This window comes from Vicia villosa, linkage group LG4 (assembly GCF_029867415.1).
Source record: "Vicia villosa cultivar HV-30 ecotype Madison, WI linkage group LG4, Vvil1.0, whole genome shotgun sequence".
Classification (NCBI taxonomy): Eukaryota; Viridiplantae; Streptophyta; class Magnoliopsida; order Fabales; family Fabaceae; genus Vicia; species Vicia villosa.
This window is the reverse complement of record NC_081183.1, coordinates 131,698,646-131,705,431: the sequence shown is the minus strand read 5'-3', so window position 1 is coordinate 131,705,431 and position 6,786 is coordinate 131,698,646. Positions and strand designations below refer to the sequence as shown.

At 37.6% G+C, this 6,786-nt stretch overlaps 1 long non-coding RNA gene across 1 annotated transcript; it reads right to left on the bottom strand.

Annotated features, from left to right (window-relative positions):
- Nucleotides 1-624: 624 nt before the first annotated feature.
- Nucleotides 625-2,770, bottom strand: LOC131599683 (uncharacterized). The gene is made up of 2 exons (XR_009282882.1): nucleotides 2,666-2,770; nucleotides 625-927 (listed from the first exon to the last, which is right to left on the bottom strand). It is a non-coding gene; the product is annotated as an uncharacterized LOC131599683 (long non-coding RNA).
- Nucleotides 2,771-6,786: the final 4,016 nt, after the last annotated feature.

Here is a 6,786-nt window from a genome sequence, read left to right as displayed (position 1 = left end):
TTCCAAACAACCCCTTATCATATCTCTTCACTCCTAAACATTCTTATAACTTGAGCAACACATCCCATTGCCGAAGTGCGATTTCTGGAACATTACGACAACAATCCTCTTTGCAAACTTGCAACTGAACCTCTTCCGAGATGCACGGCTACTCAACTGACAACTTCGCAGCCCCTCAGCAGAGCTGATACATTGCAACTTCCTAATTTCCTCTCCTACAAATAATCATCAATTACCTCTAAACATCTTCCTTCAATATGTTCCAACTTAATTACCAGTCACGTCATAATTTCAAGTCACCTTCGATTCAGAAAACAACACTCCAACGACCCTCACGCTGTTGCCGACAACAGCCTATTGAATTAATCATCTTACAACTGAAACATAACCGAGAAGCGAAGCTTCTCCCCCACTTGTTTCAAACCAACTTCCGCAACAAAAACCAAGTACCGACAGTGATCCACTCACATGTCGCATACCAAGGGATAATATGCCGACAGTATTCAACTGTCGTGCAACTCAACAGACTCGACATTTGGCCGGACGGACCGACCTGCTCTGATACCACTATTGTAACACCCTTCTAAACCCCCGCGGAAAATAGAATAATATTCAGAGTAAACATGAAATACAAGGATGTCACAACTTCTTTAACAGAAAAATACCATAGTCATTTGTCATGCTACACGAGGAACCACTTAACATAATTACAATTCATGTTCAACACAGCGGACAATAATCCATAACATTGCATATTCATTATCCATGCAAGTTATTATAAAACAATCATAAAACAACAAGACCGACATAATCATTCGTCTCTAAACTATCGTTCCCCAGTGTTACAATCAGAGCATGACTCGACACGAACTACGGGCTAGCTTACAAGCTATCTTCACCCAATCAAGACGCCGCTACATCCTTAATCTGAAATCATCAAAGTAAGGGTGAGTTTCATTCGAATTAATAAGCATTATGCAATCATAAGCAATAAAATCTCATAGTAATTATCATCCACTCAATCATACATATAATCGGAATTATTACAACAAGCAAGCATCATCCAACAATATTGGCCATCGGCCCACAACTCATCAATTTCATCAAGGATCAAGTCATATTAACAACATCTTCTCAACACATCAATCAAGTAAACACACCAAGGCATAACACTGGATCTCATCCAATCATGTTATCACCAATGCATATGATGCAACTGACACTATGCATGTGGTACCAAAATTCGTGAATCATATCACAGGACTTCTCTCTTTGATACTGCCCTCTAGTCGCTCACACCCCACATGGGCACACGACTACTGCCTCATCGCTCACACCCCACATGGGCACACGATGACTTCCCGCTAATCTCCACACAATGGGAATTAGCCTTCCAATGCAAATGATTTATGAATAATGCACACATGACACATACTTACATCTTCATACATCATCATCATTCCGATGCTTAACATCGCTTAACACCTCTTACCAATAAGGTCACAACAAGTATGTACATGTATAAGCATCATTCAATCATTCACATTCATACATCACATCATCACAATTAACATACACATCATATTAATGTTAATTGCCACCATAGCCAACATATTAATATTAACAACATATTAATATTCACAATCATCAATCATCATCATCATACATATACAATCATTCACATATGTACACTACATCCTCACAATTAACATACACATCATATTAATGTTAATTGCCACCATAACCAACATATTAATATTAACAATATATTAATATTCACAATCACCAATCATCACCACGATCAAACATCGTTATATCCATCATCATTGCACACAATGTAACAAATTGTCAAAGCAACCCAACAACATAATCACAAAACATATATCATCTACGACATGTTATATACTAACATCACTCAATGGATATCACAATCTCATCACCAACACAAATACATGCATCAATAGTCATATATATAAGCACATATACATATACTATCTTTCAATTCATTAATAATTAAATCGAGTTTAAAAGTAAAGTTGGCTATTGCCCATTTTATCAATTCATCAGATAAAGCATCTCATTAGCTTCGCAACGCCCAAAACGGCACATAAAACAGATACACGGATCAAAAGTTACGGGTTTTTAAAGATAAAACATTTTTAGAAAAAGTGCTGCAGGAACGGGGTTGTCCCTACGTGGGAACCGGTTCCTGGCAGCTTCAAAGTCACGTCTCTGATTTTTACTATGGGGAACCGGGTTGTCCCTACATGGGAACCGGTTCCCAGCTACCCAGAATCCATATTTCTCTGTTTTTACAAGGGGGAACCGGTTCGTCCCACATGGGAACCGGTTCCTACGTACCTGCACAGCAAAAATCACCATTTTGACAGCATTTACCATATCCCATTTCCCCAATTTCAGGTACATACGAACATACACACAATTATCATTGATTTTCACACAATTACACATTTCAAACAAGTTATTGGCATGTATTAACATCATATATCACAAGTATCAACAGAATCATGTCAATTCATACAAGATTATCAAAACCTAACAAAATTCCCAACCCGACACGTACGATTGAACTAGACCACAATCCTAATCAATCATACTACCTACAATCACATAAGGAATACTAACCCGAAGAATCCCCCCTTACCTCAGAGTCGAATCTTCGAAGGTCTTCTTCCCCTTTGGCCCTTCTCACTTTCACGTGTTCTCCTTTTCCAAAATCTGCTTCTACTGCTTCTGCTTCTCTTTTCCCAATTCCTTTATTTTATGAAAAATAAAATAAAATATTATAATGGGCTTGCTTAGTTAACACCCCCTTACTGCCAACCACCACTCTAGGCCCAATGCCAATATTTCATCATTTTCCAAATAATTCCAAATAAAAATACTAAAATTCCAATTATTTAATTTAAATCCAAATTAAATTAATAAACTGAAATTATGGGGTGTTACACTGGACATTACAAGAACGAGTGTCCAAAGCTTCAGAAGGAGAATCCCAAAAGAAGTTTCTTAAGAAGAAAGGTCTTATGGCAACATGGGATGATTCTGAATCAGAATCAGAATCAGACTCTGAAGGAGAACAAGCCAACTTCGCGCTGATGGCTACAGAAGATGATGGATCAGAATCTACATCAGAATCAGATTCTGAAGAGGTATTTTCTGAACCATCTAGAGAAGAGTTAGTTTCCAGTTTAACAGAACTTCTGGAACTCAAGGCTCATCTTAGTATCAAATACAAAAAGCTGAAGAAGCAGTTTGAATTTGAAACTAAGAAGCTGGAAGTGGAAAATTCTGAACTGAAGGAAAAAGTTTTAAATCTATCCAAAGATAGTGGATCTCCTTCTGAAACAGAAAAATCCATTCCTAGAATGAATCATATTCTGAAAGAATGTGACTCGAGCTTCAGAAAGTTCTTATCTAGAAGTATTGGCAGAAGTCATCTTGCTTCTATGATATATGGTGTTTCTGGAAATAGAAGGTTTTGTTTTGGCTATGAGGGTGATACCTCACATAAATTTGAATCTGTTGATGATCTGAAGATCACATACAAGCCATTGTATGATCAGTTCAAATATGACCATGCTCATGATATTAGGCTCACTTCACATGCACAGAAGTTTAACACTGTTCACACCAAGAAGCATGTGACACATCCTAAGAAATATCATGCTGACAAATCTAAAGAGTATCATGCTGTTCCTCCTGTTAAATAATTTGCTAAACCCAAGTTCAATCAGAACTTGAGGAGAACTAACAAGAAAGGACCCAAGAAATTGTGGGTACCTAAGGAGAAGATAATTTCTGTTGCAGATATCCTTGGCGGCAAAGAGGACAAACAGCAAAATGTCATGGTACCTGGACTCTGGGTGCTCGCGACACATGACGGGAAGAAGGTCTACATTCCAAGACCTGGTGCTTAAACCAGGTGGAGAAGTCAAGTTTGGAGGAGATCAGAAGGGCAAAATTATTGGCTCAGGAACTATAAAGTTTGGTAACTTTCCTTCCATAACTAATATACTTCTTGTAGAAGGATTAACGCATAACATATTGTCCATAAGTCAATTAAGTGACAATGGTTATGACATAATCTTTAATCAAAAGTCTTGCAAGGCTGTAAGTCAGAAGGATGGCTCAATCCTATTTACAGGCAAGAGAAAGAACAACGTTTATAAGACAGATCTTCAAGATCTTAAGAATTAGAAGGTGACTTGTCTTATGTCTGTTTCTGAGGAGCAATGGGTCTGGCCCAGAAGATTAGGACATGCTAGTTTGAGAAAGATTTCTCAGATTAACAAACTAAATCTGGTCAGAGGACTCCCAAATCTGAAATACAAATCAGATGCTCTTTGTGAAGCATGTCAGAAGGGCAAGTTCTCCAGAGCTGCATTCAAGTCTAAGAATGTTGTTTCTTCCTCAAGGCCGTTAGAACTCTTGCACATTGATCTGTTTGGCCCAGTCAAAACAGCATCTGTCAGAGGGAAGAAATATGGATTAGTCATCGTTGATGATTATAGCCGTTGGACATGGGTAAAGTTCTTAAAACACAAGGATGAGTCTCATTCAGTGTTCTTTGAATTCTGCACTCAGATCCAATCTGAGAAAGAGTGTAAAATCATAAAGGTTAGAAGTGATCATGGTGGCGAATTTGAGAACAGATTCTTTGAGGAGTTTTTCAAAGAAAATGGTATTGCCCATGATTTCTCTTGTCCTAGAACTCCACAACAAAATGGAGTTGTAGAGCGAAAGAATAGGACTCTACAAGAAATGGCCAGAACCATGATCAATGAAACCAATATGGCTAAGCATTTCTGGGCAGAAGCAATAAACACTGCGTGTTATATTCAGAATAGAATCTCTATCAGACCTATTCTAAATAAGACTCCTTATGAATTGTAGAAGAACAGAAAGCCCAACATTTCATATTTCCATCCTTTTGGATGTGTATGTTTTATTCTGAACACTAAAGATCATCTTGGTAAGTTTGATTCTAAAGCACAAAAGTGTTTCCTTCTTGGATATTCTGAACGCTCTAAAGGCTACAGAGTATACAATACTGAAACATTGGTTGTAGAAGAATCAATCAATATCAGGTTTGATGATAAGCTTGATCTTTAAAACCAAAGCAGTTTGAGAATTTTGCAGATTTTTATATTGATATATCAGAAGCAGTAGAACCAAGAAGCAATGCTGCAGAAGCTGGCAGTCTCAGAAGCAATGGATCAGAAGATCAAGTTGCTGCATCTTTAGATAATCTTAGGATTTCTGAAGAGCCAACAGTCAGAAGATCACCTAGACTTGCTTCAGCTCATTCAGAAGATGTGATCCTTGGAAAGAAAGATGATCCCATCAGAACAAGGGCATTCCTTAAGAACAATGCAGAATGTCAATTAGGTCTTGTTTCTTTGATCGAGCCAACTTCTGTTGATCAAGCTCTAGAAGATCCTGACTGGATAATTGCCATGCAAGAAGAACTAAATCAGTTTACAAGGAATGACGTACGGGACTTGGTTCCTAGACCAAAAGGATTTAACATCATCGACACTAAGTGGGTGTTCAGAAACAAGCTAAGCGAGAAGGGAGAAGTGGAGTTTGCTGAGTCTATGCAGGCTGAATTTGAAATGAGCATGATGGGAGAACTCAAGTATTTCCTTGGAATTCAAATCAACCAAACTTATCATGGAACTTTTGTTCATCAAACGAAGTATGTGAAAGAACTTCTGAAGAAGTTTAATCTTTCCGAAAGCAAAGAAGCCAAAACTCCTATGCATCCAACATGTGTCCTAGGTAAGGATGAGGTAAGTAAGAAGGTAGATCAGAAGTTGTACAGAGGTATGATTGGATCTCTTCTATACCTAACTGCTTCTAGACCTGACATTCTCTTCAGTGTTTGTTTGTGTGCTAGATTCCAATCAGATCCGAGAGAATCTCATTTAACTGCGGTTAAGAGAATTCTGAGGTATCTGAAAGGTACTACTAAAGTTGGTTTAGTTTACAGAAGATCCAAAGATTACAACTTAGTAGGATTCTGTGACACTGACTATGCTGGAGATATAATAGAAAGGAAGAGCACTTCTGGAAGTTGTCAATTCCTTGGAAGTCATCTGATCTCATGGTACAGCAAGAAGCAAGCTACAATTTCCCTCTCAACAACAAAAGCAGAATATGTTGCTGCTGCTGGTTGTAGCATACAAATGCTCTGGATGAGAAGTCAGCTAGAAGATTATCAGATATATGAGAGTAACATTCCTATTTTCTGTGATAATACTTCTGCTATATGTTTATCTAAGAATCCTATCTTACATTCAAAAGCTAAACATATTGAGATTAAACATCATTTCATAAGGGACTATGTTCAGAAGGGTGTTATATCTTTAAACTTTGTGGATACAGACCATCAATGGGCTGATATCTTTACAAAACCCCTTGCTGAAGATAGATTTAAGTTCATTCTGAAGAATATCAGTATGGATTTATGCCTAGAATGAGAAGATGAGAAGATCTTATGTATGAGTATCTTCTGAATTGAGTTTGGATTAGTCCTTTATAAGAAGTTCTGATTGTAATCAATTAGAAGTAGTGATTCTGTTATTACTAACGTTTCATTGTCTAAGTTGACTCAAAATCTCTTAAAAAAGTAAAATAGCTGTAACTGGCTATCCAGATGGTATACACATGTTCACTATTTCTGGACAAGCGTGCGTGCAGTTGAGGGGACGCCTACTCAGGTAACTGTGCTAATCACTTCCTTTGTCATTATTATCTCTC